Source organism: Dipodomys spectabilis, unplaced genomic scaffold (assembly GCF_019054845.1).
Source record: "Dipodomys spectabilis isolate Male_0828 unplaced genomic scaffold, ASM1905484v1 ptg000328l, whole genome shotgun sequence".
Lineage (NCBI taxonomy): Eukaryota > Metazoa > Chordata > Mammalia > Rodentia > Heteromyidae > Dipodomys > Dipodomys spectabilis.
The window spans coordinates 811,740-824,121 of record NW_024871005.1 but is presented as its reverse complement, the minus strand read 5'-3'; positions in this window follow the sequence as shown (position 1 = coordinate 824,121).

Below are 12,382 nucleotides of genomic sequence, written 5' to 3'. Positions count from 1 at the left end.
TAGCATTTTGGGATTACTGCTTACAACAGTTACAATTACTATTCTAGAGTTCCTTGTCTTTATTTTAATGTTTCTTTCTCCATAATGTTTTGCCTCCACTGTTTTTTTAACTCCCTTGTTTCTGCATTCTTTCCTCTCAATATATTTATTATATTAATATATTATATATTAAATGATTGCCCTACACTTTGTAGAAATACAAAGCCTATAATCTAAAGTAATATGTTAATATATTACTAGTAAAAGTAATATATAAATTATATATAAAAGTAATATATTACACTTTGTAGTAATACAGTCAATAATAGAGTGTATAAGTAATCTGCAAACAATGTAAATTACAATGTAAGTTTTAAATAACACTATGCTATTTCATGTGTAGTCCATTTTCCTTCAAACAAAGAATTTTCCCTCTCTAAGTTGTTTTTTTTTTTGGTCATGGGGGCTGAACTCTGGGTCTGGGCGCTGTCCCTTACTCTTCAGCTCAAGGCTAGTGCCCTACCATTTGAGTCACAGTACCACTTCTGGCTTTTTTCTGCTTATGTGGTGCTGAGGAATAGAACTCAGGGCGTCATGCATTCAAGGCAAGCACTCAACCCCTGAGCCAACTTCCCAACACACCTCTCTTCTTGTCTTAGATTTTTTTCTGTTCATAAAATATAATATTGAATGTTTTTATAACAATAGAAGTGTATTTTTGCTGACTATTCTGTAGGGCAGAAGTCAAAAATCTGTTGACTGGATCTGGTAAGTGTTGGAATCCTTCATGGCCATTGCAGGGGACCACATGGAGGCAGGCTGGCACAGGAGAAAGATTATTTTAAGGTTTACTAGAGGGGCCATATCTCCGGCCATATCTCCCTAGGAGAGGGAGCACATGGTGTCTGCCCTATCACAGTGCTGGGCAGGTCTGGATAGGAGAAAGTGAGGGCAGAAGTGAGGTAAGTGTGTGCCTGGGCAGAGAGAGGGAGTGGCCAGCTATATGGCAGGAACTCTAGGGCAGGGAGGAGCTCTGGTCTGGGTGGAGCTGAGGACAGAGGTGAGGATAATACTAACAGTGAGGGCCTTGTACTACATTATAACATGAAAGAAAAGTAGAACTACAGACAGGGGCTTATGGAAGAGACAAGTCATGAGTGACAGCTATGCCTTATGACAATTTTGTCTCACCATCACAAATCTATTTCTGCAAGAGGAAGAAACTAGGCAGTTGAGCACCTCCCTAGTAAGTGTAAGGCCTTGGGTTTAAACTGCAAAACTACCAGAAAATTAGGAAGAAGAACTTAGGTTAAGAGGTGTGGCTCAAGTGGTGCAGTGCCTGTCTGGTAAACACAAGACCCTGAGTTCAACCCCCAGTGCCACTCACCATCATGGCACTTAACTGAGTTTGGCAATAAAGGCATTTAATCCTTCTGAAAAATCTGATCACCTTTTAAAGGTCTTGTCTACCAACACTGCTACAAAGGCAATCAAATTTGGAATTGAGTTCCAGAGTGAACAAACTATTCAGCTCATAGTCTTTTAACCCTGGTTCCTGGAAACTGATATTCTTCTCACAATAAAATACATAATCATAGACATTATACGTTGTTCCAATCTCAACAGAAGACTCCAAAGACTCTTCTGTGATTCTGTGAAATGCAAGTATGTTATCTAATTCCATAATTCAAGGGCAGGATAGACATTCCCAAAGAGTACAGATCTGCTTAGTGGATATTTTGAGCCCTGAAGATTCAAACATAACCCAATAACTTTACCGGCAAAAGCATCAGTTGGTTCAGTCATGTGTCTGAAGTTTTCTCAGGTGACAATGCTATTTGGTAGCTGTATACCTCTCTGGTCCTAATGGAGGCTACACTCTCATAGAGCAACTAGGCATTGTCCCAGAAGACTGTGTTTTGGTTTTATCCCTATGACCAGTTTTTCCTTGAACCTCCTGGAAATCTTACATATGTTTTGGAATCTAGGTGGTATGAGCAAAGATACTTTTTGATCAAGGTAGTTTCTTTCCCTTCTGCTCATCTTGTGAGAATTGTTTTTCTGAAAAATTCCTGCTTTGGCCAAATGGTATAACCCTTCTTGATTACATTTTAGTTGTATCCTTTTCCTGCTGCACTTTAATTAAGACACTCTGTTAAAAGCTCCTTGAATTTCTGTTACATTCTGTTAATTTAGCCCCATCCTTTTGCAGATTGTGAACATGAGCTCAGCCAACCTGAGCAGAGAGTCAGGGCCTACTGGGTTAGGGATTAAAAGGAAGCAGCCTTTCTGCTCTGCATGCTTGTCTGTCAAAATTTTTGGTGGATGGTGCAGCCTTCTGCAGAAGTAAACGTTGCTTGCCAAGTTCCTTTTGAATTGGTATGCCTTTTCCTATGCGACATCCCAACATCCTAGCTTCTAATAGTGGAAAAAAACATTTGTATCATATGTCTTAAAGTCACACCTGTTGAATTAGAAGCACATAGGCATGAACACCATCAAGTCTTATTCCTTTCACCCTCCATAGCTACAGCAAGACTGATAATTTGTGGCTGCTTGAAATTAGGTTGGGGTAGTGGAAAAAATACTACATCAGAATGCAGGAAACAAGTGCCAGGGCATCCTTAGAAATGTCATCAGGGCTTTTTTTCATTGTACTGATGGTTCTTTTCCAGCCCTACCAATAATCAAAATGTTTTTCTTGCCTACAGAGCATCTTTATTGCTACTTTTTGTACCCTTACATTCGAACTAAATATTGATAGGTAAGTTCTTATAAAAACCATGATGAGGCTTGATTTCTAGTTTTATTGTTTCTTTTCTCTCTAAGACAATCTTCCTTGAAGTTTAGGTGATTCTCTAGCAGTTTATTTTTATTTCATTATTATCATTTTGGTTTGCCTATGAGTCTTTTTGATGGCTACCATGAGTCTTATAAAAATATCTTTTGTTTAAAATAAGCTATTTTGAAGTAATAGCAACATAACACAATCATGAAGAAACAAAGATACTAATGAGAATGCTATATTTGGACTCCATTTCTTCCCATGTTGTGAATTCTTGAGGTCCTATTTTTAATCTTTCCATCTTGACTATCTCTTAATGCATTAGTATACTTATTATTTGTCCTTTTTTGGTTTTTATTTCTAATATGGCAGACATATGTGATTGTTATATCATATTTACAATATTGAAACATTCTAAGTATATCCCTACAGTTATTCTTACCAGTAGGTTTTACACAAAACAATATTTTCTTCTTATTAATGTCCTATTCAGTTTGAGAAACTCCTTTCATCATGTCTTGTGGAATAGGTGCTGGAGAGATATGTTCTCCCAGTTTTCTGAGATATAGCAAAACCTTTCTCTCTTCATTTCAAAAGGATGGCTTTTTTGATGCAATATTCTTGTTTAGCAATTTTTCATTCAGTATTGTAAGAAAATTCTATCATGACATAGGAGATTTTTGCTGAGATATCTGCTATCAGATAAATTGGGGCATTCTTATGTGTTACTTGTTTCTTTTATCTTGCTTCTTTGAAAATCTTAGTCTTTCATTTTTAAGAAGTTGGTTATAGCCAGGTGCCAGTGGTTCACACCTATAATCTAACTACTCAGGAAGCTGAGATCTAGACTACAGTTCAAAGCCACCCTGGGCAAGAAACTCTGTGAGAATCTTATTTCCAATTAACTACCAACATGCCAGAAGTAGGATGTGGTTCAAGTGGTAAGTGCTAGCCTTGAACAGGGATAGCGACCGGGCCCTGAGTTCAAGCCCCAGGAGTGGCACCAAAACAAACTCCCCAAAACAAAAAACAAAAACTTGGAACTTGGTTATCGGATGTCTTGGAGTAATCTTTTTAATGTTAAATCTGCTTGGTGACTTTAATCTTCTTGTAACTGAGTATTTTCATCCTTCTCTAGGATTGAAGCATTTTCTGTTATTGTGTGTTTAAGTTTTTTTTTCAGTTGGGGGGGGGCTAAACTCTGGGACTGTTATTGTGTCTTTAAACTTTTATCCCTTTGGCATTCCCAAGTCCCTGTTGACCCCCTAAACTGGAGTATTTATTATTTTAGTGGAACTTTAAAATTTTTTATTAGTTTTCTTCATTTCCCCTCATTCTTTTTCTTATGTAACTGTACAGTATTTCCAAAGAGTTTTGTAGCTCACTAATTTTTGTGTTTGCTTTATTCTATTATTGATCCCTTAAATTGCATTTTTTTCTGTGCTGGCCCTGGGGCTTGATCTAGGGGCTAGGGGCTGTGCTTGGGCTTTTCTGCTCAAGGCTGGAGCTCTTCTACTTGAGCCATACCTCCACTTCTGTATTTTTAAAAATACTGTGCAGAGGGGTTACAGTTGTAAACTCTGTAAGGTAATGAGTACATTTCTTATCGAGCATTGTTACTCCCTCCTTTGTTTTTCCCCTACCATACCTCCCCTCCCCACTTCCCCAACTCTTCCTTCTTCCCCACCCCCAAGTTGTAAAGTTAATTTCAACATAGTGTCTTGTACATCTCATTGTTAAAATGGGTCAACTTGTATCCTTGTTTCAGCATTTTAATTCCCTTCCCCTCCCCAAACTAGAAAAATGTATATACATGATGCAAGGCACCTGAATCAAATACAGTGACAACAGGGGTTGTACGATGAAGAAAGAGCATACAAAAGAAACAAAAAAAATCACATACTAACTGGGTTGAGGTGGAATCTCAATGTTGTTTTGATTTGCATTTCTTTTATGGCTAGAGTGGTTGAGCATTTCTTCATATGTCTATTGGCCATTCTTATTTCCTCTTCAGAGAAGTTTCTCTTTAAGTCTTTAGCCCACTTATTTATCGGGCAATTGTTTCTTTGAGGATTTGTTGCTTGGGAATTTAATTTTTTTGAGTTTCAAGTATATTTTAGATATGAGACCCTTATCCATTGTAGGTTCCTCAAAAAGCTCCACTTAGAGCTCCCCTACGACCCAGCAATCCCACTTTTGGGCATTTATTCAAATGATCACAAACAAGACCATACTAAAGCTATCAGAACAACTATGTTTATTGCAGCATTATTTACCATAGCTAAGATATGAAACCAACACAGATGCCCCTCAGTAGATGAATGGATCAAGAACATGTGATATATAGATCCATATCTATATCTATCTATCTATCTATCTATCTATCTATCTATCTATCTATCTATCTATCTATCTATCTATCTATCTATCTATCTATCTATCTATCTGCCTCATTCAGAAAGAATGACATTGCCCCATTTGTTAGGAAATGGAAAGACTTGGAAAAAATTATATTAAGTGAAGTAAGGCAGGCCCAAAGAAACATAGGTCTCATAGTTTCCCTTATTTGCAATAACTAGTATATGTCTGAGATAAACAGAAAAGGTCAAAAGCTATGTACATATGACCAGATAAGAAGATGTTAAGTGAAATGAACCCCAAGATAAGGACGCAAATATCTTTTTCTTTCTTGCTATTGTTTCTAACATATTTATAATGTACCATGAGATTTTTTTTTGTTTCTTTGTATGTTCCTACCCCATGGTATAACCCGTTTTCACTATATTTGATGTTGGTGAAAACAAAGGAGGAGGTAACAATGCTGGAGAGGAAATGTACTCATTACCTTGCTCATGTAACTGTAACACCTCTGTATAGTATTTTTACAATAAAAATATATTAAAATCATATAGTACATTAAAAACAACAGCAGCAAACTAAAAATCTCTTGTATCCCTATGTTGTGACTCATTTCACTTAGCAACATCTTATATGGTGGTATATACATGACTTTTGCCCTTTTGTGCTTGTCTGGTACGATTATCCTAGACTTATACTAGTTATTGCAAATAAGAGAAAGCATGGGACCTATGTTTCTTTGGGTCTGGCTTACTTCACTTAATACAATTTTTTCCAAGTCTTTCCATTTCCTAACAAATGAGTCAGTGTCATTCTTTCTGATGGAGGCATAGAATTCCATTATATATATATATATATATATATATATATATATATATATATGTATATGTATGTATATATATATATACACACACACACACACATATATATATATATATATATATATATATATATATATATATATGCACTACATTTTCTTGATCCATGCATCTACTGAGGGGCATTTTGTTTGGTTCCATATCTTAGCTATGGTGAATAATGCTGAGATAAACATAAGAATGGCAAATAGACACATGAAGAAATGCTCAATATCTCTAGCTATGAAAGAAATGCAAATCAAAACAGCATTGAGATTCCACCTCACCCCAGTTAGAATGGCTATAATCAATAACTCTGATAACAACAAATTCTGGAGGGAATGTGGCCAGAAGAGAACCTTACTGCATTGTAGGTGGGAGTGTAACCTTGTTCAACCACTTTGGAAAGCAGTATGGAGGTTCCTCAAAAGATTCCACATAGAGCTCCCCTATGACCCAGCAATCCCACTTTTGGGCATTTACCCAAACGATCACAAACAAGGCCATACAAAACCTACCAGCAAAACTATGTTAATCACTTCTGGATTTTTAAAACGTTAATTGGAGATAAGAGTTTCATGAACTTGGAAGTGGCGCTGTAGCTCAAGTGGTAGAGCGCTCGCCTTGAGCTGAAGAGCTGAGGGACAGCACCCAGGCCCAGAGTTCAAGCCCCACGGCCGACCAAAAAAAAAAAAAGAGTTTCATGAACTTACTGCCCAAGTTGGCTGGCTTCGAACCACAATCCTTAGATTTCAACCTCTTGAGTATTTAGGATCACAGGCATGAACCACCAGCACATGGCTTAAATTGCATTTTTAATTTTATTTTATATATATATATATATATCATGGATATTTGTTTTATTTTCTCTCATTGTTTCCAACTCTATGTTGTTTGAGTATTAGATCATTTATCTGTGTTTTTTTTTAAAAATTGTTATATTACTTAAACAATATATTAAAGTCCCTATTCAAGAGTTTTCCTATACTGGTAATTATCTTGGTCAGTGGCACCTTATTTTGATCATTGGGTTATTTCTTGATTTCCCCAAAAGGTCTTGAAGCTAGGTGGGTGTGTTGCTATCTGGGAACTGAAGGAGTAGATGTTTATTCCAGTTTTCAGAATGTGACTTTGTGTTTATATTTTTCCCAGAAATTCTAAACAGGCTTTTTGTTTTCTCTGAGACTATAATTAATTTCCTGGTTTTAGCTCTAATAGGAACCCTAAGTCAAGGTTATACATTGGTCTATTGTTGGTGTGTTATCATTTTTTTAGCACTTGCGTGTGGTCTAATCCTATGTTTCCCACATCTGTAGGTAGCTGTAAATCATGAATAAGGAAGGGTAGTTCATCCCTCAAGGCCTCTCCTTAGGACTGAGGTAAGCCCAGATGTTTCCATTCATAATCATCAGCCTGTAATCAGGCACTGTGAGATTCTGCCTTGCTCTGAGACAAAATTGCAGAGAAGTGATGATCTCCAGGCTCATATGTTCTTCCCATGGACCCCAATGTCACAATCTTGTGTTATATCCCAGTCTCACAGTCTGCTAAGACCAGGGCAGTACTGAGATAGGGATAATGCCCACATAGCTCTGAGCTGCTATTTCTTAGTTGGTGTCCTTGCCTGAAACTACTGTACCAGCCACAGATAATTCTGACCATTATAGAAGTCCTATAGGGTGGAATCATGTATTTGTTCACTGATTTCAGAGGATACATTCCTCACACTGACTTTTGGATTGGTGCCATTCCTAGCTCCCAAGTATTAATGTTTACTAGCCTAGCCCTGAGTTCCAAGGGAAAGTCCTGTGTATACTACTCAGCCCTATCCTCACTAGATGGAGGCTTACTCCTAGTGTTCTTAAGGATAGTTCTGTAGTCACCAAGGCTGATACAAAGAGATTGGAGTGCTAGCTAATGAGTTAAAGAATTAGATACTGAGTAAAAATCTCAATCTTAGACCAAGAAAAAAAGTAAATGCTCATGGTAAACCACAAGAACCTTCAAAATCTCAGAGGTACACTCAAGTCTATGGTACAGCTCATTATTATGAAGGCCTAAAAAAGACTATCCTACCAGGCTGTAGGATAGAGATGTATCTGATAACTGGAGTTGGTACAGAGGGCCCAACTGTGCTGGCCTGACATTTACCTGTGCTTCCCAAGATTGGGGAGTTAATGGTAGAGCCATTTCTTGACTTGATGCTAAACTGGGTTGTATCTAAGTCTCACATCCATAAGTATTTGCACAGACTGTGAAGTGTGCCTTTGGTCCACAATGGTACAAGCCAAAATTAAGTCTGTCCAACTGGTACACAGGACTCCCATTTTATTCATGTCTAAAGATTCTGTGATTTTTGTCCTAGAAATAGAGGACTTTGTGGGGGTTTTTGTTTGCATTGGTTTGGTTTGGTTTTGCATAATTTGGGTCCAACTCATTTATACACTGGCTTTTGTTCCCAATTCCCATCAGATGGAGTCTTGTCCCTCACTGTGCTGCCTGAGGATGCAGGAGAGGTGATAGAGGCAGACAGTCAGCAGCCTGCCTAAACCAGTCCCAAGAACTCCATCTGCAATCTAACTTGGGATAGAGCTTTTGAATTTCATCATGGAGAGCCTAGTACTGAGTTTTAAGTGAAATGCCTGCACTAAATTCCCTCCTGCCTTTATATCAGTCTATCTCAGTACTACTTCTTTTGGAGAGATGCTATACTTTTTGATAGGAAATAGATGCCAACAGCAGCTTTTGTCTTAATGCATCTTTTCTTCTTTTTTTTTTGTACTAAAACCAAGCTCTGGTCTTTCACTTAATTTAATTAGCCTTTGTAAAGGTGGTTGTGTATAAATAACTAGTGTATTTGGGGGATGATAATTGCTAGAGGACTTCAGGAAATAAAAAAAGTGTCAAGTTATATTATCATCTTGATGGAGGTATGCTAGAAACCATTTCCTTTTTATGAGTAAAAGTGGTTGAAGGTTTGGTGTGTATTTCAGTTTTTCTCTTTTGGAGAGAAGCCAAGAGCCAAAGCTTATATTCCACTCATTCTAACCTAAACCAAGGAAAGGGTCTGAGGCATATGTTGTTACTATTTATTTTATCATACTGTACATGTTTTCTTATTTGCTAGTACTGGAATTTGAATATAGGGCCACATGCTTGCTCAGCTTGTTTGCTTAGCTGCTGTTCTACCACTTGAGCCACACCTTCAGCACTGCTTCTTGTTGGTTATTTTGAATATGGAGTCTCATGGACTTTTCTGTCTGGAATGGCTTTCAACTTCAATTCTCTGGATCTCAGCCTTCTGAGGATTACAGGTGTGAGCTACTGGCGCTGGGCTCACACTATGCATTTTAAACCTAAGACTATAGATGCTGAACGGTTGCAAGTTTTGAAGTCATTTTTTCACTATCTGCAGTCTAGGAGATTCAAAAGAAGACAATTCCAGATAGATAAATAGATAGATAGATAAGAGATAGATAAGAGATAGATAGATAGATAAGAGATAGATAAAGAACCAAGTATTTAGATGAAGACTATCTAAGTAACAGTGCTCCCAGAATATACTTCTAGAAAGTAGCAAAAGATTTGGATTTATAGCATGCCAAAGCCAAGGAAGAAGGTGCAGCTTGTCCATTCTCTTTTTTAAAGAAACAAAAGGCCACACCCCTCTTAGCAGAGAATCTTTTGCTTTGCTTAACACCAAACAAACTAGGTATGGGGAATGTTTACTGTATTTCAGGCATTAAGATATCACCCAGATTCCTTGCAGAGAAAGATTACAGGAATTTATCTCCACAAGAGGATGTGGAGAATGCTCTCCTGTGAGATTGCATAGCTGTGATTGCCACTGGAGAAAACGAGGGAGGGACGTGCAGCAGTGCTCATTCTCTTGTTCAAGCAAGAGGTCTCTGTACCTGCTTGCAGAAGGAGCTCTCTGTGCTGGAGTTACCAGTGAAGGAGTCCAAGAAAAAGCACATAAGAAACATTCCTTTTTCCATTCAGGCACAAACAGGACTCTACTTCCTTCTAAAAAGACTGCGGAAATTTATCTCAGAAGCAAGCCATTGAATAGACTGTAATGAGTGTTGAGTTCTTTTTCTTTCTGGTAGAGACCTCCATTCCTCCCCACCACCCACAGAGAGTTTCTGGGGCCTTGATTATTGCTGGAGTAAGCCATGTGAAAATACTGGCCTGTTTCCTCCAGAGAAGGTTTGCTTTATATTTACTAAATGGGCTCAGAGATATTTTATTAGAAACCACAATTTCAGGTAGCTTCTGGGAAAAGATGAAACCAAGCCTTAGCCCATGGGCAAGTCAGAAGCAGAGCAAATCCCAGGGAAGAAAAGTGTTAACAAGGCTTATAACTCAAACACACCCTCTTTATTCTTTGTGTTTGAGGAAATTCTTCCAAAGCACTGTCCCTGCTGTTCCCTAAGCATGATGATTTAAAAGCCAAGCTTGAGCCTGGAGCCAATGGCTCATGCCTATAATCCTAGTTAATCAAGAGGTTGAGGATTATGTTTCGAAGCTAGCCTGGGCAGAAAAGTCTGTGACACTCTTATTTCTGATTAAACACCAGAAAAGTGAAGTGGTTCTGTAGCTCAAAGTGGTAAAGTGCTATCCTTGAGAGAAGCCCAACGACACTTTTCAGGCCCTTGGTTCAAGCCCTACAAGTGACAGAACAACAACAACAAAAAAGCCAGGCTTGTAAATTTAGCAAAAACTTTATATATGGGCTCTATAAATGTGGATTAAACCCTTTAACGCTTGAAAGAAGCTGGTATTTGAGGTTTTCTTCCTGAGTGTAATGTGTAGCAGTCTGGATAAAGTTAGCATATGAGTATGTCTCTGCTATGTGTTACTTGTACTGATGAGGATATGTTCTCTGGCATCTCATTTATTGGGGTCTTTTAGCTGGATTCTCACATTTTCTTGGAGAGATCTGATTTGTGTATAGGAAGAAAAACAAAGCAAGAATAATTGAATACTCTAAAACCTGGTGCCTAGCACCTGGGGAAGATAAAGGGGACTCTCTTTTCCAAAGGGGGTGAAAGTAAAAAAAAAAATCACAGTGTATCACAGAAGGCTATTCCCCACAGACAAACCCTTCAAACAAATGACCTGAAGACTGCACAACAAGCTTGCTTAGATAAGAAACTCATTGCATTCTTCAACAAATTCTTAGTGCAGAAAGCCAGGAGCCATCTGAAGAAAAACACTATTGCCTACTACATATATTGCTCGTAGGTCATAAAATCTGGCATAATCACATCTTAGGGTCTCCATGGGCACCACACAGCATTGATAAAATGAAGGAAGTGTCTGTCCCTTGACACAGACCCAGAGAGTTTTATGTTGTGTTTGAATAAGCTACGATGGGTGGGAAATACCCTCTGGAATCAGTATCACCAGACCTCTCTCTATCTTAAAGTAATACCAGTCACATGTGGTTTTGAAGAGGTTTTTAGACCCCCAAGTCCAAAGTCCAGGAGTCCCAAATTAGATCTACCCACTCATGCCCATATGTCAAATAAATAGACATGGTGAAGGGCAGAGAAAGGAAATTTATTACAGAGCATTTCACTATATCCTCAGAGGTACAGACATTGGCTTCAATTTCAATAGGGAGAATTGGAGGCAAGGGTTAAGAAAGACATGGAGAGTGGACAAATGCAGCAGTGGTATTCACTAGACACTATGTTGAAAATGAACTATACAGCTTGTGGGTGGGGATGGGAGGGAAAAACTGGGAAAGCTCTAGGGAAGGGGTGACATTGTCCAAAAAGAACTGTATTCTTTACCTGACTTATGTAGCTGTCAGCCCTCTGTACATCACCTTTATAATAACAATTTTAAAAAGGAAAAAGGAAAAATGTGGATAGTTAAAACAGTTTTAAGTCTCCTGATTGACCTCTAGCTCAGTCTTTGTCCTAAGTGGAATTCCAGAGAAGCTGTTATTACTTTATTACTGGAGCAGAACAGGAACAAGGTGGTCTCCTGATTTTGGGGTTGTTTGCTTTCAGATAAGAAGAAAAAGACATTACTTATTTGATGGACAGTTTCCCTTCCAAAAAGATGGTTATCAGTGAATCTGGTCTTTCTCGGTGATTGCAAAGTGGACTGCAGCAGAGAATAGCAAAGATCAAAGGGCACAGATTCAAAGTTGAGGGATTTCATTCACAGTACTCAGCAAAAGCAGCTTTTAAGTTGCCTCTTAACAGTTTCACGGGCAGGGGCCAGGTCAGAAGTTCCCAGGATGGAAAGTATCAAATCGTAAGGTTTCACATGCCTGCTCCCTCCAGCACAGAACTTGGTGGTTCACTTGTTCCACTCTCCTCAGAAGCATCTGGTGTTTCACTGTGGTTTAGGCAATTGTCATGGCTGGGGCACACAGGCTTTCAAA